Below are 20,448 nucleotides of genomic sequence, written 5' to 3'. Positions count from 1 at the left end.
TTAAGGTTTTCATGATCATTTAAGAGTTTTATATTCAGGAACTATTTTCTTTTTCTCTTGAACTTTATTTTTTCCTTAATACAGCATCCTTACACGATAGCTAGTTCTGGAGCTGTGTCTGCATCCACTGAAATCAAGGAAATGCCACTGGGAGCAAGATCAGGCCAAATAATAGAAAACTGAGAAGTAAGGGGTCAATGGAAGAGACCTATCTCCTGCTGTGACACTGGTAATATTTAGACTCCCAGACCAAATCTACAGAGGGGGAGCAAGATTAACTAGGAGAAATTAGAGAAAAACTAGTGTCCTGTATGCTTTTCAACACAGGACACAGATTTGCTCTACTTAATGGGATAAGACATTCTAAATGTACAGTGTACTGTATTTTTTTCAGTGGTATCACAGGTATTTGGCAGACCAAGGCAATACCAGTACTAAATCTTATTTGACTTCTTCACCCCTTTTCTCTAAGTCCTGAGCTTCTAATGCCTTTTTCCCTCTCTATTCCTTTTTAGCACATCTTATGCAATCTGGTTCAGCAATTTAGTATCAGAGATGTTGTCCCAAATTTTTTCATTCCTTAATGTGCATAATAGACATTTACAAGAACTGCAAGTATCCAGCTTTTACCCAATTAGCTTTTAGCTAATGCCTTTTTATTTAAAAATCTATTTCATAAACCACTGCCTCCTTTTAAGAAAGAAAGCAACAGGACAGAATGCCAGTTATCTCCATTTTTGAGGGGTCAAATTTGCTCACACCAAGTGTCTCAGTCTACAAGGTGGACTATTAATTTAACCCTTAAGTATTCAGGAGCCATACTTTCCAGAACATCTCTAAAAGTGTGGGGGTTTTATGAATAATCAGTGGGCTTTATTAAAGTATACAGAATAAAATTTGAAACAAATCTGTTCTTCAAATAGATCAGACTGCACAGAAATATTTATATATATATATATATATATATACACACCATCCATATGAAGACTGCTGTATAGTGGATATTTCCTGCTACATAGCCAGGATTTATCCCGTAAATTTATTGGGAAACAGATGGCTCCCTGATGTTCCCTTCATATAAAGCAGTCTTTACAAAAGTAGCCCATATGACAACATTAGATAGTGACTGCAACATCTGATTAAGACAAGAGTCATGTCCCGTCTTGTGCTTCCAGTATGGACAGGGTGGTGCAGGGTTGGAGGAGCTGCAGCAGGCAATATGTTTTTCAGTGAGCAGTGTCTAAGGATGAGTATTTTGCCTGCCACTTCTCAAAAGTTCAGTTTCTTTTTTCTTCATGACCTTTCCAAATCTGTACAATTAAACAAGCAGATAATAAAATGCTAACTTCCATGTAAATTTGGCAAGGGAACTAATGTTGCTCCCTGGCAGAATGTAGATGAATGCTTTAAGTGTGGCTTAAAGCTGCTGTCTTTTTATGGGCAGGGTGAGTATGCAGTCATTTGCAGTATGAGGACACTGCTACAGAATTCACTAGGAACTAGACCAAGCAGCACATATTTATTACAAGGATTGCCATTTTCTGCAAGTGTGTAAAAGCTCAAAATGCAAGGCTTGCATAGTTTGTCTCTACACATTATTGCAACAAAGCAACCTCCTCCTTATCATTTTGAAATAATTATTTCCTTTTCTAAGGGTGGAAATATACATATATAATCAAAATTAATAGTTGTGTGATCTGTTTCCGTTAATGCATGTGTAACTATATATGCAGATTACCTATTGCCCTTGAAGACCTGGAGAGCAGCCAGTGTGACTCTTCCCCAGTAAACTTAATGTAAACAGAGATATGCAAAAGCAGCATTTGTTATTACAAGGTCTGAGCTACTTCAGGTTCCAAGTCGTTCAGGCAAACATTTTGGTTTGCAGTTTCTTATCTCTTCTTCTGGAAGAGTGACAGTTTCCTGAGTGTCCTGGATTCTAAACTGCACTCACCTTTGCAGCTCCAAAGTGATCTTTCCTCCAAGATCTTGAAGGAATTTCACCCTCCGACACACACCCATGACCATGACAGTAACAGACATAGGATCTCTGTGTTTCCAAGGTGCCATTGAAGCCCTCATCATTCTGTCACTCTCTGAACTATGATCAGAGCTGCAAAATTTCCTCATATCACAGACATGTGTGGGTGCGCACACACTGGCACATGCCTTTGCATGTGTAAAAACATCTGCTCTGTCATCTGCACATTCAGGTATGCCTAAAGCCACTCACCTGAGCCACCAAGTTTTGGCCTGAAGTGGTCCATGCAGAAGCCTTCACTTTAATCAAGCTTTAAGAAATCAAGGAAAACAAAAAAACAAATCTGTGGCATTTTGTATTAGACCAGTGTAGAGAGAAACAAAGGCCCCTCTTCTCATAGGGTAGGCTCAAGCTGAATACTTAATTGTGGAAACTACATTTGCACATATGTAAGCAGTGAGTGCTTATTTTGTGGATGTCAGTAGATGTGAAAATATTTTGTCCAATTCTGCAAAGAGTACTTTAGAAAACTTTTTGTATGGTATGATCTTTAGTATTTATTAAAGGGATAGCATTATTTAAAACGATAAATGCACCATAACTTATTAGTAGCCATGGACTTGTTGCAGAAAGAGAAGCATGCTGACAGAAGGAACACGTTTTTTCTGCATCTCAACCAGTATTCTTTCTGTATGTGCTAAACTTAGTAAAGGATCAAATTGGACAGTCTGGAGCTGAAATTCCTGTAATGCACCTCACACAACACTTTTGCTAATGTGTACTCAATTAAAGAATGAGTCTCTTCTAAAATTAACTGTGGCCCCAGGGTTTAGTTTTAAGAGGATGTTTCCATTTGTGGGTACTAGGTGGCTTCTGTGCAGGAAAGTGGGTTTTTTGATTGAAAACAGTGGATCCACTGTATAGCTGAGGTATAAACAAAAAGCTGGAGAAGTTAGGGTTAGTCCACACTAGAAAAAAATTACCCACAAAAGATACTTACATGGGCTACCAAGTGTGTGGTTTTCACCACCCTCCCACACATTGGCCTATTTAAACTGGTACACCTGCATCTGTATTAGGGCTTTTATCATTACAACAAAGCATTGTATCAGTACGTTTCATTTTTTTTGTTTCCATATTTAACTACACCATTAGCATATATTTACCCATGTACATGTACTTTCATCTGGCTTCCTAAAACAGAAAAGGTGCAGTCATGCTATAAGCATCAATCCTTACAATAATTCCTGAACTTGTTAGCTGAATTTAATCAAGCCCAATAAAGCAGCAGAAATCTCAGACACAATTACTTTCCCACAGATTTCACAAAGATGGATACGACAAGTACAGGAAAGACTTCCTGTTATTGCCTGCATGGAGGGACAGCCTGCAGTTCAGCCTTCATTACACTCAGCCTACACAGAAGAGGAACATTATGAATGCTTTTAAATACAGGAAACATGTGTTTTATAATCTGCACCTTATTGGATATTAGACAATCTAACTGTAAGAGATGCAGCAAGAGCAAACAGGGTTTCAAGAGTCTAGCTGCGCACGGCAGTGTATCATAGCATATCCCTATGTAGTATCCAGCCTGTCAGTCTAGCAGCATCAACACTAGCAGTGCTTCTTCTTCCTCTAGGATGGCATAGCTAGAATTGAAGAACTTTCCAGAATAGAGAAGCTTTGGTTTGCAATTAAATTTGTGAAACCAAACTCACAAGGCACTTAAAAGTGCAAGTGGTGAGCAGGACTGGGGTCCCGCTGTTAGAACCAGCACACAGCCATGAGAAATACCTGCATTCCTTGCTGACTGGAGTGTGTGCTCTGCCCAGCAGGAATCTTATAGGGAAGCTCACTGAAAGTCATCCATTTCATACACAGTGAGAAATCACCCTCGGAGAGCTAGGATCATTGCCTGATCTAAATTCCTGACTCAACTCTTCAGTCTGCCCCAATGCAAAAAAGCAATTTGCATGCCCACAGGCAACAAGGAAATCACTGAGGTTGCAAACTCAAGCACTTAGAACAAGGAAATTCCAAAACTGAGACCTGACGGAACAATTTAGCTGCCCGTGTTCATAGAGGCTTGTTGGGGTTTTTGTTTGTGTGTGGTTTTATTTGTCTGTTTGTTTTTAATTAGCTGCACAAATCATAGTTATTCTCTATTCAGTGCTCTGGAGGATAGAGCTTAAGGGAAGATAATCTGATTCCTTTTCATTGTCCTTGTTTGCAGCAACTAAAGAAATACACAGTGAGGACCTCGCAAACCTTGCTCTTAAGACAGAAGTGTTTTTTTTTACTACGGGCTTTCTAGTCTCAACTTTTACCATGGTATCGAACAGCTCCATAAGATTAATCCATTTACCTTTTAAACCCCAATTTAATTAGGAAGGGTTTATTATTCACATTTTTCTGGTTAGACTTTTGAGAACTAGATGTGTGGTATCAAAACTATGGTTTATCTCTTCACTGGAGAGTTTTCTCAGGCGTAAAGCATCCATAAATCCTATTATATTCAGCTGCAGTTTAACACTAAGGAAAGCAAGAAGCCAGACTTTTATTATGGTTTCCCAGAAAATGGGGAACATACAAACAAGCAGCCACCGAGAGTTTCGTCTCAAGTCTAGATATGTAAAAAATGTTCAGGCATGACCATACACAGCATCAGGGGGCCTGACTTTTGGACCTTTGGCTCTCAGGATAACACCTATACCCTGACTGAGATGTCTTGGAATAATACCCAAAAAGTCTGTATGTGTAGTACACAAAACAGCTTCAAGTAGCTCGTAGGGGATGCTTAGGACAGAGCTGTGCTATTCCCAGCCACTCTCCAGAATTAAATGCATTTTCCAAATGCAGCCACGAGGTCAGTCTATTGAAGTATGGCTGCAGAAATGCCCTCTACCTATCTTTCTCTATGTAACTGTTCAGCAGTTAGACCACTGGCCTGAGGATGTCGAGTGAGCTGGATTCAACTCCTTCATGACCAAATGGGAGGTAGGTTGCCAAATCTCAGCCTCCTAAACAGCACACTCACCCACCCCACCAGCAGTAACCTGTCAGGGCTCTGATGGCACTGCTAGCACTTAATGGCCCTGACCAGCCTCACCTAGGTTCCCCATCCACCCACCCTGCATATGGACCATGGCTCCATTTATGCCCACGTCTGGGACTTCAGTCCTTGCCTGACCTATCTAGTAGATGGATGTGCCTTCTGTTTAGTCTCCTGGCTTGTTTCCTGGATGGATCTATGTTGTAGCCCCATTTCCAGCTGTGGTGTGACTGGATTCTCTTTATACAAACTTTGCACCTGATTCATTGCTTCATCTTGCCCAGGACTGTCAATGGACCCTGCACTCTGCTGTGACAGCTCTGTTCTGGTGTTGTGGGGCAGTGCTCTGGCTGGTAAGGATACTGCCTGCCCAGTGGTCACCCAGAGTTCTAGGCTCGTCTCCCCTTGGGCAGCAAGCAGCCTTGCTCTTGCTGCTCGCCAAGAGTTGTAGCTTCTTGTTCCTCCCAAATGTGATAGTCAGGACACTTCTTTCTTGCAGCAAGTAGTCTGGGAAGTCTTGTGTATACCCTCTTTCTCCCATCCTTAATGCATAGTACAACTCCCATTGTTCAGTGTTTGCTTTAAGTCCTTTAAAAAAAACAAAACCAATTCACACTGAGGGTAAACAGTGATGTGATCTGGCTGTCATGGACCAGGACTATAGGGCTCTGCTCTGGCCAGCTCACCCAGGTCTCCCCTAGTTGTTCCCCAGCTTCTGGAGCCTTCCTGACCTAGTGCAATCACACACCCTGCAGAGGTGACAGTACTGTCCTGGTGGTACATCATCCCAGGCATTACCACCTTACAGTGCTTGGGGTGTTTAATGGGCTCGGTTCTTGCTATTCTCTATTGAAGGAAGCTGCTTTTCACTTCACAGTCAAAGCTTCACAGCAGATGTTCGCATTTTCAAAGAAGGAATATCGTGAATAAGGGTACACGCTGCTTGGATGACTGCCATGTGCATTTATTTTTCTCCACAGCGCTCTGGCCATGGCCTTGGTACTGCTCTCCAGGTGCTGCTGGAAGTGGCAGGCACTCACAGGTGCCCCTCACCACGCAACAGTGTGCCCTATAGCGGTACCCGCTGCCGCCACGGCCCAGCCAGCCCCCTCCGCCTTTACCCCGTAAAAGGGATGCCGAGTCCCTTTGGGGACTGGGGCCGCCGCTTCCCCCTCGCAGCCTCCCGTTCCCGTCGCTCCCCAGCGGCAGAGCCCTCCCGCTTCGCCCCCCTGGCTGCCTGGCTGCACTCCGCAGGTCAGCGGGAGGCGGTGCGGGGCAGCGGTCGCCCCTCTCCCGCCGCCCCGGGAGGAAGTGACATGGCAGCGCCGGTGGGGAGGGAAGGCGAGGGGCGCCCTTTTCTTCCTGGAGCCGCCCGGCGGGTGGAGCCTGGCGGCCCCGCCCGAGCCGGCCGCCTCCCGGCGCGTGCAAACTAGTGGCAGTCGGTGCGGCTCGGCTGCCGCCCTGTCGCTCCCGGTGCCTCCCGCATGTCAAGGTCCCGCGGCGCCAGGTACGTGCTCTTTCCCTGGCGGCCAGCGAGCTCCTCAGGTGTGGGGCCGCCCTTCTCCACCCGTCCTGGTGCCTCCTTCGGGAACAGCAGCCCTGAAGCATCCCTGTCCCAGCCCCCTTCCTAAACCAGCCACCTCCTGGCGCGCTGGAGTGGCAAGCCGAGGGGCCGGCAGCCGCCGGCGGGATGTGCGAGCGAGGCGAGGCGAGGCGAGGCGAGGCGGGGCGCGGCGGGCGGGAGGCGGGCTGCGGACACAAGTTCCCTGATTTATTCCCCGCTGGCCGGCTCTCCTCAGCCGCCGCCGCCTGGCCCCGTTTTTCCTGCGGCCGCCCAGAATTTTCCTGCTGTCCGCGGGCCCCCTTTGTGTGGCGAGCGCGGCCCGCGCCGGTGTTTCCGTGGAAACGGGGGAGCTGCCGCGGTGGCCTTTGCACGCTGGGGGCCCCCCTCTGACGGCCGAGCCGGATCGGGCGGTCACGGCGGCCCCTTCCACTTTCCTTTCGGGCTTGCCCCGGCGGGGCTGGCGGTGGGGGGAGGAGGGTGCGGGCAGGGCGGTTGCTGTGGAAACGGTCCGGTGCGGTCGCCTATTCGCTGCCTGCTCCTCGCCGAAGGCACTTGTCCGTGGCGGGAGGGGGTCGTGTGGACTGGTGTGCAGTGCACAGTCACAGATAGCGGCGGCTGATTTTAACATGGTACCGAAGATCGTGCCCATGAGGTGAGGTAACGTGAGCCGTGGTTGGGTGGAGGACTGGGGAGCCTGCCTCTCTGGTGATGTGCTCACGTGTTGTAGGAGCCCTTCAGCTCACTGTGTCTCTTAGAGATATTTAAGCCGAATTAGATAGCGACCACAAACTGATTTAAGGTGTGTCGACCGCTACCATGTGGTGAAAGGAGAAATCTGAGGGTGGTGTCGTTTAAATACGAAGTAACCCTTTGTAACATTTGTTTCAACAAGTGAGCACTATTATAGCTAAAAAGAAGCAACCAAGAAAAGCGTCTGTTTGAACAATGTCATACGGAAGCTTCTCATCTGTATCTTTGTTATGCATTTCTAAGAGTTGTGTTTCTGGACCATGTGCAGACATTTAGGAATGATGTACCTCATGCAGGTACTTGTGTTGCAGAGCAGCTGTGTTGCTGTGTCAGAACTGAAAACACAAGAAGTGGAAGGATACAAGAAACATTCTCAAAAAACCCCAAAACCAACAACCCCCCACCGCCAAACCACCCCCACTGAATCCTCCCCCCAAGCATTTTGTTAAAGCCAGTGATGTGTCCAGCCCAGGAAGTTGTGCCAGGTGATTGCAGCCTCAGCTTGTACTGGTAATCACCTCACTCTAAATTGCAAAAGAATTAAAAGCTGGTGGAGTAGAGACACTATTGCAGCCATCTTCTCTAACTTCTCACATGAATGATAAGATTACTATAGACATACAGATGTCTGTTTATAGTATACAAGGCCTAGCTCTGTATAAAGGCTTGACTGGGTGGATCACTAAAGCAGTTGCTGTGCTGTAGATGTTTCCTGTCATTTACTGACCAACAGCTTTCTCAACCTGTTATCTGATCTAATGCTCTGTTTTTCCAAATACAGTCGTTTAAGATACATTTAGACCCATTTTAGGAATTTGTGTAAATATTATGCATAGCTTCACTCTTTTCTGTTAATGTTTTGCATAACAATGCCTAAATAAACTGTGTCTAAAAATGTAGCTTCAGCCGCATTTTCCGGAAAACAAGAGGGACAGGATTCATGTGTAAGAATAAAACAGAAAGCCTGCAATGAGCAGAGGAAATATTGTAAGCTGCTGATGGAGAAAGGTTGCTCTTGAGCAAAGTTTAGTTGTGTTGTTGGCAAGCACTTTAACAGATTTTTAGTATCATATTTTAGAAGTGGAGAAACTACTCAGTGAGGTTAATGCTTGCCCAAAGTCACAGAACAGAGAACACTACATGCAGAGCATGGTAACGAAGTGTGTTGAGGCCCAGGAGGTGTCAGTTTGGTGGGGAGATTGTTTTCTTTTAGCAAGTCTTGTTCTTGGGTACTGAAGCAGTGTTCATCTTTGCTTTGGAAAGAGGCATGCTTTCCGGGAATGACAGTTGTACATCATTTACAGTTTAGTGCATTTCCTGTTCCATAACAGAGAAGACCTGTGTAGGAGGAGGATTCTCTTACAGGAACTGGATGAGAATCCTATGCCTATGCTCTGCCCTGCTGAAAAGAGGCAGCTTACTGTTCTCAGTTGTATACCCTGATTTTATTGTTGGAAGGTGAAGGCTAGGAGTAATACCCCTTGAAATCTCTTCAGTGCAGGAAGACACTGTCACAGCTGTGGTGAGGTTACCAAGATGATATTCCTGTATCACAAATATGAACTTGTGGGCCTTAGAACTTGTGTTAGAAATTTGGGTTTAAATTTTAAAAAGACAAATATCCATTGCATGATGTAGAAGAGCACTTCCCTAACTAATTGTGTCACTACTACTGTTGTGGATATGCCCATGGAAGGGAGCAGATGAACAAGAGGGCAACAATGCATTGTAGTGCAGTGTGCATATGCTTTAGTCAGTAAAAGCTTTTGCAACTCTGGGCCTCCTTTGTTAGGGAAAATGTTACGTGGGTCAAGGCAACCTTCTTCTGAGGTGTGTTTGATTTAGCTGTACTGAATGCAGTGGGCTTTTTTTTGTGAAGAAACTAGAAATGAGACTGAGGGCAATACCCTATACACTTTGTTGTGTTTTGGTGCTGGTACATGGCAGCCTAGTATGTGTTTTTTCCACAAGTGCTTTGTCCACAGGCTGGCTTTGCCCAGTGATTCAATTTCAGGTGTTTAGGAAAGTTTGCCCACCAGTCTGGTGGTTTTAAACTCATTCACATCTGACTGTGTGGTGAGTACCCTGAGCACCTCTGACTAATGTTTGTGTGCTGCACAGAAATTGCTGACTCACTTAATTTTCATACTTTTCCCCTGTCTTCCTCCAGAGCCTTGGACTAGAGATGTGGTAGGGTGAAGGTAAGGTCAGGGGAAGAGGAAATAGAAATGAATGAGAATAACTGTGTGTGTGGCAAGGATGAAGATGCTGAAAAAAGCCTTCTTTGGTATTGTGAGAAAAAGATGATGGCTATAATGGATTTCCTGAGAAGGTACATAATAAACCATATGATAGGATCTGGACAAAGCCGTTGAACAACTGTAGCGAGCCCACAATTGGGAGATGCTGGGTTATGGTCCTGTTAGTGGTATGCTCTTCATTTTGAACATAAAGCCTTTTTACTCCTTTGCCTCTGTTTGCACTTTCAGCTCTTCTGTCTGTCTGGTTATATTCTGCCATGAAGAGCTTAACACTGAAGTCATTTTCTGCTACTTGCAGAAGAGCTGACCTGGCTTGAGGTTTCTGCTGTAGCATAAATAACAGGAACAGAGAAAGACAATTAACCAGTTCTAGGCTGGAAAGTCAGAGGTAGAGGTCACTTGGCAGAAGAAGCTGCAGGCAGGGACAAGCACACTTATTTCCTATGTATCTGTGACTGTTTATTAATGCCTAAAAAATTTCTGATGTGCACCGGATTTCTTTTTAATCTGACCAACGAAAGTTAAATTTCAATCACATTTTCCCAGCACGATTCAGGTGAACGAAAAGGTCTGCCTGTGCAATTCAGTTAGCAGGTTATGCAGTTTTTTTTACCTATCAGGAAAAGGGGAAGAGCTGACTTAAAACCTGCTGTTAAAGATGGGGAAAGAATACATTTGGGGGAAGTCTCTGTGTAGAATTGGCGTGTGACTTTTAATCAATTTAAAGTGTCAACTACTGCGTGAAAGTTAAGCTGTGTTCTGTTTTTCCCTGTCTCCATGTTATGCCTCTTTTTACACATCACAGTTTGCCTCTTAATCATGTTTTTCAGCACTTCAGAAAATACCATTACTACAGATGTTGCTTTTACAGTTCTGGAAGGTCTGGAAGCATTCTGTCTGCAGCAGCCTACACCTGCACTTGAATCATGTATGAGGTTTCCCTCCTTTGAGTCACAAAGGCTCTAGTTTATTTTATGGTTGAGGGTATGTTTAAACAGTGCTTAAAATTGCACAGACATTTACATTTTTTATTTTTATATTGAGCCTTCAGTGTGTCACTGACTGGTTTTCACACGCCTATGCCTGTACTTCTGAGAGTGTACATAAATACTGCATTTCACCTAAGATGGAGGCAGAGAAAGGATTTATTCTGAATTTAAGCCTTGCAAAATGTCTCAAATTTATTTGGAGTTAGCAGGACAAATGCTCAAAGCAAGGCTTTTAAAAAGATTTAGGCACCTGAAATGGTGCAGAGATGTAAAAAATCCAGGTAGGTGTTGAAGCACCTGATGCTTAATATATTGCAAAAATTATAAAAATGTTACTGGATTCTTATCAGCATGTTAGGAACTGTAACATCTGCACACTTGCCATCTGGTAAGGTTAAATGCTGTTAGATCAAACACTATCTCTGAATGATTTTTCTGGAAGTTTAAGGTGGTTTTGCCACTGTAGGCCTAGCTAAGATGCTGAGAATACAAGTTCATTAATTAGTTGTATTTCATTTGGCTGGTTTTGAGGGATAATGTTTTCTGAACAACAAAGACTGTTCAAGCTTGTCATTTTGGCTTCAACAGGATTTGAATTGGGTCCAAAATGAAACATCCCTTTATTATTTGACTTGATAAATCCAGGGATTGCGATGAAGGCTTTTATTCTCTGAAGTTCTCAAATTAAATAAGGCTGTTCGGGGACTGATGGTCAGGAAAATGAGGAGCCTGAAAGTATTTTGAGTTCATGGTATAGCAAAATAATTCTGAACACTTGTGTCTTAGAGGCAGAGGTGAGTGAAACCTGGTGTAGAATGGGACCACTGAAATGTGGTGAGGCAGCCACCATGTTTATTTGGATTTTTGCCTGGCATCTGTGTTGTGGTTTAAGCTCAGCCATAAATCAAGCAGTTGCTCTCTCACTCCCTCCTCTTTCTCCCTTCTTTTTCCTTCCCCCGCTCCCGGAGGGATGGGGAGGAGAATTGAAAAGAATGTAACTCCCACGGGTTGAGATAAGAAGAGTCCAGTAACTAAGGTATAACACAAACCACTACTGCTACCACCAATAATAATAATGATAAAGGAAATAACAAGGGAAGAGAATACAACACCTTACCTAGAATGGGTTGCCCAGGGAGGTTGTGAATGCTCCATCCTTGGCGATGTTTGAGGCCAGGTTGAACAAAGCCTTGGGCGGCATGGTTTAGTGTGAGGTGTCCCTGCCTGTGGCAGGGGGTTGGAACTAGATGATCTGAAGGTCCCTTCCAACCCTAACTATTCTATGATTCTATGATAGAAACACTTCAGTCAGATCTGTCGTTATCTCAACCCTTTGTGCCCTATGTTAGGCACCAGAAAGAGCTGTTGTGGTTGAAGGTCAGCCATAAATCACGCAGTTGCTCTCCCCCCCCCCCCCCCCCCCCCCAACCCCAACCATTTCCTTCTGCTTCTGGAGGGATGGGGAAGAGAATCAAAAAGAATGTAACTCCCATGGGTTGAGATAAGAACCGTTTCATAACTAAAGCATAACACAAACCACTACTGCTGCCACCAATAATAATAATAATAATAATGAAAATAAGGGAAGAGAATGCAACACCTTACCACCTGCCAACCGATACCTCACCCCACCCAACAGTGAACTCGCCCTTTTGGGTAACTCCCACTTTACATCCTGGGCATGATGTGCTGTGGTATGGAATACCTCTTTGGCTAGTTTTGATCAGTTGTCCTGTCTCTGCTTCCTCCTGGCTTCCCCTTCTCCCTGGCAGAGCATGAGACTCACAAAGGCTTTGATTAGTTACTGAGCAGCAACTAAAAACATCGGTGTTATCAGTGCTGTTCCAGGTCGAAAGTCAAAGCACAGCACTGCACCAGCTACTAAGAAGGAGAAAAAATGACCGTTACTGCTGAACCCAGGACAATCTGGATGTCTGGTTGTTTAGTGTGTAGGTGCAGCTGAGCTTTACACTGAAGCCAGCATTTATTTTTGGAACCGTATCAATCACATCTCATCTGTAAGACATGTGTTTTCCTAAGTATTGGGTATTACCTCTTTAAGGCGGGAGTTGGTTTTCTTTGAATAATAAATCTGGAAGCTTCCCTGCCACATTCATTCTGCAGCTAAACTATTTTCTACAGAAAGAAGCATTAGAAAACACTTAATGAATAAATATTAGTATTCTGCTTATCCCGTCTTGGTGTAGTTACATCTTGTTCATACTCTGAAGTGTCATATGATAGCATACAGCCAAATTAAATTAATACTTGGAGGTTAAAAAATATCTTGTGTTTTTTTTGTAACATTTACTCAGTATTCAAAGAGCATGCTAATGAATGTTATTTCATATAAGTTAAAAATATGCAAATGGATTAGCTGAAGGAGGCAGTCTACTGTAATAGGAGATCAAAAAAACTAATAGCTCACTTGGAGTTGTAATCAGGTGGATGGCACTTTTTGTTTCCAGGACTATCAACAATATCTTGTGATTTGTATTGGAAGCTTTTGCTCTGTCCCCTCACATTTCAGCACTGTTCCCTCATATCCCTGTGATTCAGAAGCATGGAGGATGTGGTCTGACCCATGTACCCCACTGCGTCTGTGGCAGTATTGTCAGTGGGGCTCAGATTCACCAAGTGGGAGAATGTGGTTTTTGCCAACAGGCCATAGAGCTGCTCAGTGAGAGTTGCTATGTTAAAAGTATTCATACTGTTTTTTGGGGGGCCAGTAGAAAATTTTTACCAGTTCACAGGCTAGTGGTGAAAGTCTCACTTGTAAACCAGTAGTACTGCCACCATGGTGTTTATTTCAGTTTGTTGATTTATTTATGCTGGATCTCTGCCAATTTTCAGATCTTTTTTAAGATTTTTGCTGCCACAAAATTCTGTATTATTCATTAGTTGCATTTTACAGCTTTCTTAAGTAAACGAAACAACAAAACCACACAGGTTAAGAATTAGACTTCTAGGAAAAAGCTGAAAGAGGCTATCCAGAATTACTAAAATGTAAATCGCAGTTCTGGAAAATATAAAGAGGTCCAGAATACAGAGGAAAGAAAATTACCTTTTTCCCAGTGCAGATGATTGTTGTCCTTGAAGCACCTAGCAATGTCTTTAATTCCTTCTTTGGCAGGAGCAATGAGAGATGTGTTTGTGTGTACATGCACAGAATACTGTCAGTTTGATACTAAAGTTGTAGCTTTTGGTTTATAGTACAAAGCCATTCAAGTTGATGAATACTTGATTTTAATTTCTTGAGGAATGGAGAAGGGAAGGGAAAGTAGAGTTTGTTAGAACAGCACATCTGGTTTGAACCCTAATGCATTTACACCTATTGCATTATGCGCTGCCACCGAAGGTCCTTGTGGGGGGCATCCATTCACTTTCTGCTCTCTATACTGGCCTGTCAGAAGCTGTTGCAAAGGAAACTTGAAGATGGACAAGAAGGGAAATAAAGGAGTATGAAAAGTGCTGGTCTGTGTTGAAAGCTGGAGCCTGGGTAACTGGCAGGTTACAGTTCTGGAGCTGGGTGTGCCTTGGATTTGACATGTGACTGTCACAAGCTCTTGAAGTATTGCTCTGAGTTCCCCATGTGTGAGATGGGGACAGCAAGACAGATCTTGTTAGGCTGACTTCACTAGCCTGTTCTAAATGGCTATAGCTTTTCACATGAGAGGGATGGATAAATCCAGGAAAGAACTGACAAAAATCTACACCATTTTCTAATCTTATCCATAAAGTGTTTGATCTTGCATACAGAAATTGACTTGCTCATGCTACTAAGTCTGCTGAGGGGATGTGAAACTCCTCTTCCTGGATACAACTCCTTACATGTGTTAGCGTTGTGGAAAGCTGTGTATCGCAGAACTGGAGTTAGAAGATGATACTTCTGTAGTCTAACTTTGTAACTAACTCATTGTGGGTAAGAATAGGAGGATTAAATATTTAAAGCTTTGAATTAAACATGTTATCCATGTTTCCTTGTTGCCTCACACCTAAAGCTGGTTTGGATGCGGGGAAAATATTTTGTCTGTTGAGAGTATAGGCAGTTCCTAGACCTTGTGCTGACCCTTGTGTTGCTGTGAATGTAACTTACAGACAAGATGAGAGTGATGAGTGTTTGGCAAGCATGAAGCATGAGTCTTCATAGGAGACACCTCCTATTCCCAGAGCTTCCCTATAATCAAGAGAATGTTTGAACTCCCAGCACAATTAAAAGAAAAAAAAAAAGAAACAACCCTGGTTTTATATCAGCTCCTTAATAATCCTTTGTCTGCCTTCCTCCCTTCCCCTATTTCTTTGGGATCTTCTAAAATATATGTTTTAATAATAACCACTGGAGAACTTGGTATCTGTTCCTGTGTTGGATCTCCTTCTGAAATGCCCAGTGCAGAGATGATCAGCCATATTGCTGTATGTCTTTGATGCTGGGTAAATACCATGGTGCCGGTGGCAGCATCCTTCTTCACTGCCCCTGCTGCATCGGTAGTTTTTAATGTGTTAATTTATTGAGCACAGGAGTGATGGTGTGGATCTCACCATTGAGAGATTCTCACAGGTCATGCATTAATGACCAATGGCTTAACTAGGCAGCCTCTGATCCCTGTTTCTCAAATGTACAGTTGCCTTAAATGGTCCATGACTGTTCTGTACACAATTTCATGTATCATAAACACAAAAGGATCTGTACTTGTGCACATACATGTCTATATTTATATTTGAGAAGGTTTATTTATTGCAGACATGCAGGTTCTGTTATTTGATAAGCCATGTGTACTTTTGCAGCAAGCCAGATAATCCACTGAAGTGATTTTGTAGAAACATTTTTGGGGGTTTGTTTTTTTGTAGAGGAGGATGCTAGATGACAGTAATATGTGGGCCTTATTACCTTTGACTAAGCACTTAATGTTGCCTATGAGAGCAAATATTAAATTGGCTATGAGTATGATACAGTTGCTTCTCTTAGGCTTATTGCTGTTGTTTACTCTGGTTATTTTTGAGGAATTATCCAGGTTGCTTGTATTTGTGTGACAGCCTAGCCCACATCCTGCTTAGATTCTCAGTATACTTTCTGGTAAATTTTTGTTTGCTGTTTAGTCCTGCTCACTTGCCTAGTCCCTAAGTTTGACTTGTGTTGGTTATGTTGCTGTTGTTGGCAGCACAAGTAACTTACTAGATTAATGAACTCACATAAAGTAAATGAGGAAACAGAGGGACTCGGTGGTCCCCAGGACTGAACACTGGGGCTGATCTCTGATAGACTCCTCCAGGTTTTAAGTATCTTCATGCATCTTTGTATTTTTCCCAAGCAAATTGCAGATCATTGTGCTTTGGAAAAAAAATATATATATATGTGTTTATTAAAATACAGAAACTTGAGTGGGAAACAGTTGAAGCACAATGTATGACATGCTGGGAAGAAGCAACTTGCCTTCCACAGCTGTTTTTGTGAACTTGGTGTTCTGCACCTGAGGTAACTGCTGTACTTTACCCTGACATAGTTTTTGAGAACCTTTCTAGGAGCTTGGAACAGAAGTGCTCAAATTCAAGGGGTTTACCGTCTTAAAATAAATGCTTCCCTCAGCATCAAGCCTGCAGTGCCTAAACGCTGCACTTCCAAGGAGTTCTGTATTGCCTTGTGTTGAAGCCCAGCTCCCTATGGCTTCCTTGTTCATCTCTCTTGTCCTTGTACATTTCATGCTCCTGGAAGAAGGAGCAAGGCTGAACTGCTTCTTACCAGAACTTGGGCAGCACCTCCCCATCTTTCCTGCTTCTTCCCAGACCAACAGAGAGTATGCATACACAGATAGAAAGTATGTCTCCTGGCAGACATGCAGGGTTTGTGTAGCTGTCTTAGATCACAGCAGGAAGAAAACAGAAAAGGGGAAAGCATTACAATATGGTGCCCTTTTCAAAAACTCCTGTGTTACTTTCATTTCTTCAGGTTATACTCTTACTCTAATTATCTCTGTGCTCAACAGAAAATAAAAGACTTTTACAGCAAGTCTGTAAATTTGAAGCCTTCGAAGCTGCTGGTAGGTGTTATTCCTTCTTCAGCCTTTGAAACAGCCAAACTGACCAATCTCTCCTTTGTAGTGGACTGTGTTACAAAACATGCAGTCCAGGAATGCATGACTCCTCGGGGAAACCTGAAAACATTCTTAAGTTCCCTTCACTTTAGGAGAAGGTCTTAAGATACACTCAAATTCTTCCCCCGTTTGAGACTTTTCTGAGGAGGTGTGGTGGGTTGACCTTGGCTGGCTGCCAGGTGCATATCAACTACTTTCTCAGCCAGGGAGGGGAAGCAAATAAGATGAAAAAGCTAACGGGTTGAGATAAGGACAGGGAGAGATCACTGATGCGTTTTCATCATAGGCAAAACTGACTCTTTGTGGGGGAAGATTAATCTATTGATGATTGATAATAGAGTAGGGCAGTGAAAAAACAGAGACAAAACTAAAACCACTTTCCCCCCAAGCCTCTTCTTCCCAGGCTCAACTTGAAGCCTAACTCTTCTACTTCCCTGCCTCTGCTGCACCTCAAGTCATGCAGAGGAATGGGGGATGCCATCAGTCCGTAACAGTTTGCCTCTACTTCTTCCTTGCACTGATGCCTTGCTCTTGATGGGGTCCCTTCCACAAGGTACAGGCCTTCAGGAACAGACTGCTGCAGCCTGGATCCCCCACAGACTGCAGTTTCTGCTAGAAAACCTGCTCCTGAGTGTGCTTCCCTCCATGGGTTTCAGCTTCCTTCAGGGCATCTGTTGCATCATGGGCTCCTCCACAGGCTGCAGGATTTGTGTTCCACCATGCTCCTCCATGGGTTGCACTGGGACAACCTGCTTTGCCATAGTCTTCATCACAGGCTGCATGAGAATGTCAGCTCTGGCACCTGGAACATATCTTCTCCCTCCTTCTTTACTGACTTTGGTGTCTGCAGGGCTGTTGGTCACCTTTTTCTCACTCCTCGTTCACAGCTGCTGTACAGCATTTTTCATCCTTAAATATGTTGCCACAACCATAGCACCCGTGTTGCTGATGGGTTCAGCTTTGGCCAGTGACTAGTCCGTTCTGGAGGTGGCTGGAATTGGCTCTGATGCTCCTGGTGTCTTCTCACAAGAGCAGTCCCTGCCTCTTCTCCCCCCCCCCAAAAAAAAGTGCCAAACAACAAACCCAAACAAACAAACCCAAACCAACCAACAACCTTGCCATGTAAATCAAACACAGGAGGTAATGCTCTAGTGCTTCTTGGGGAAAGTGAGAAGCAGTTCAAACCCTAATGAAGCATGAGGCAGATAGATGGATACTTCTTCCTGCAAACCTGGGGTTTCTTTTGTGTGGCATGTACACATACATTCTCCTTAAAAATTAATACATACATGAACACAACCTCACTTTTGCTAACACTTGATACTCAGTGACAGAAAGTGCTTCCTGTGACTTGCCTTACATATATGTTTGATATGCAGAAGAGGTGTTAAAAGGGAGTCCAATATGAAATACATTGCTGCTGTCTGTGCTGTTCTGGTGGCAACTGAAATTCACTTAAAGAAATTCACTACTGAAACTGCTGTAATATAACCTGATCATATTTTCGTAGTTGTAATCTCTGTAACACATCCAGCCAAGAATCTGGTTTAGATGAGAAAATGAAAGAATGAGCAGCATCATCATGTTCTTGGTTGTTCTTAACTTGCCACAAAACATTTAAGGACTGTATCAAATTGTTGACATAAGTGCAAACCTTTGCATAGACTTGAAACATACTGTCCTGAAAAAATGGGTATAGTGCTGTTTTGCTTCTATGTGTAAGTATGGACAGTACTAGCTTAGTCTAGTATCTACCAGGTAGGTACCATGTTCAAGGCCAGGTTTGACAGCGTCTTGAGCAACCTGGTTTAGTGGAAGGTGTCCCTGCTTGTGGCAAGGGGGTTGGAACTGAATGGTCTTAAGATCCTTTCCAACCCTAAGCATTCTGTGATTCTGTATTGCTTTCCACACTCCGAGGACTAGTTTACTACCTAAACTTTGAACAAGGTTGGTGACAGTTCTTCGCTTCATTGTGCTTTTTATAAAAGTGCAAACAGTTGTGTTCTTTACAACTATGTTTGTAGCCTTGAAACTCTTACAGACTTTGAAGTACGAAATAGCATTTTTAATTGGCAGCAGCCTCTGCTGAAGAGAGGTGTTCACCTTGCATATCACTTCTGTGTCTTGGTCAGTTATTCTAAGCAGAAGGAAATGCAGAGAGTAGTTGAAGTAGAGAGCACAGTGGATCTTGCTGAAGAATGAAACTTGGAACAAAAAAAGGTAGAATGAATAGTTGTGGAATTAGCTTTTAAACCTGATTGATCCATCCGGTGATCTTAGTTGCATGAATAGATGCTTGTTGACTTGCTCCCTAGGCAGACATTTGAGGTTTGAGTATTCTGTTTTGCATCCAGAGGAAAACTGTTATTAAAGAATGACCCTATCTGTTGTTGATGTTCTTGCTGGCCATTTTTTCCTAATTCATTTTAAGGGGTGTTTGATAGAAGAGAGCTTCTTGGCAGCTCTCCGATCTTAATAGCTTCTGAGAAAATGCATTGATTGGCCATTTTGTTTTCAAAAGATTGCTGTGATTTTCAGTCATTATCTGTAAGGAAATCAGTGTAATTTATTAAACCAGCATCGTGGATTAAGAATTAAAGACCTGATTCTTTTATCATTTAAACTGGTGTTACGTTGATATTACCCATGAGGAACTTTAATAAGACAAAGAGCAAGTGGAAGAAGCTCCTAAGAATTCTTAAAAAGCAAGTTTCTGGACCTGTTTAATAATCTCAGAATGGATTCTTGAAAATAAAATTCTGTTTTTTTTCTGTTGCTTGTACCAAGGACAAACTGCAATTTTTGGAGTGTGGGTAATGAAAGGAGTCCAAACAGTATAGTAATAAAAATATCTTACAAGAATGAGCTAATTCTTATGCCTGAGAAAGAACACTTAGCTAGCACTCTGTATACAATGTTTGCAAATTTTGCAGGGAAAACAGCTTGCATTTAATCAGAAGAGAAAATTAATCTTTCTAGTCTCCTGTTTTTTTTACAGAAGGAAAATACAAGTAGTGGCTCTAATTTCTTGTTCCTTTTGCAAGCAGGTTAGGTCAGCTGTATTTCAGTGGTATGGCTTAGATAGATTTAGTTTGCCTGTAAAATGTGTCTTAGAAGCTTTGCAGAATTGAAATTTGATGATTGAGGTGTGAAAGGAATAAATTACTTCCAAACATTCCATTGTGGCTTCATAAAATTGTAAGACAGTAATTATGTTTTATCAGGGTCATCTCATCTTTGTTTATTTTAATTCTGTGAAGTTTTGTTTTAAAGACCCAGTGTGGAGTAAATGAATTCACTTAAGCATAACATTTTAATGCAATATAATGCAGGAATTAGTCCACGAAGCCTGTTGATCAACTACTTACTACAGTAGATTTCTTTTGATTATATCAAGTAGTGACTTTCCAGGTCTGCACTGTAAGTAGAGAGCGCTTTAATCTTATGATAATGACAATAGGATAAACTCAGTCGTCAGGGGATTTGGGTGCAGTGCACAGTCTTTTAAACCATTCAGTATTAAGTAAGAAGTAATCTAATCCCACTGTTTGTGAAGTATGGTAGTTTGGATTACGGAAGTGAAATCTGTATCTTTCACTGTAAATTCATTCAAAACTCGGGTTCACTCTTTTTTTTTTTCTGTCTCTTGTTTGGTTTGTTTGTTTTTGTTTGTCTCTGTCTTCAGAGCGTGCAATGGAGGAGCTGGGACATGAATCACTGCAGTGGTTCCTACTAGACACCATTTCTCAATTCTACTTA

At 42.8% G+C, this 20,448-nt stretch overlaps 1 protein-coding gene across 3 annotated transcripts in view; it reads left to right on the top strand.

Moving 5' to 3' along the window:
• The first annotated feature begins 6,425 nt into the window (after positions 1–6,425).
• The window catches only part of AGPAT4 (1-acylglycerol-3-phosphate O-acyltransferase 4), an 87,520-nt gene continuing 73,497 nt past the window's right edge, over positions 6,426–20,448 (top strand). For 2 of the 3 annotated variants that reach the window (XM_031049852.2, XM_005150117.3), the window contains exon 1: positions 6,426–6,543. The gene's annotated coding sequence lies outside the window, so the exon portion shown is untranslated. Of the gene's footprint in view, positions 6,544–7,175; positions 7,253–20,448 lie in introns of those variants that run through there. The other variant, XM_034061116.1, reaches the window with a different exon arrangement.

This window comes from Melopsittacus undulatus, chromosome 3, assembly GCF_012275295.1.
Source record: "Melopsittacus undulatus isolate bMelUnd1 chromosome 3, bMelUnd1.mat.Z, whole genome shotgun sequence".
NCBI classification, from domain to species: Eukaryota; Metazoa; Chordata; class Aves; order Psittaciformes; family Psittaculidae; genus Melopsittacus; species Melopsittacus undulatus.
Note: the sequence above shows the minus strand (reverse complement) of the source record. Positions and strands in the feature narration are given on the sequence as shown.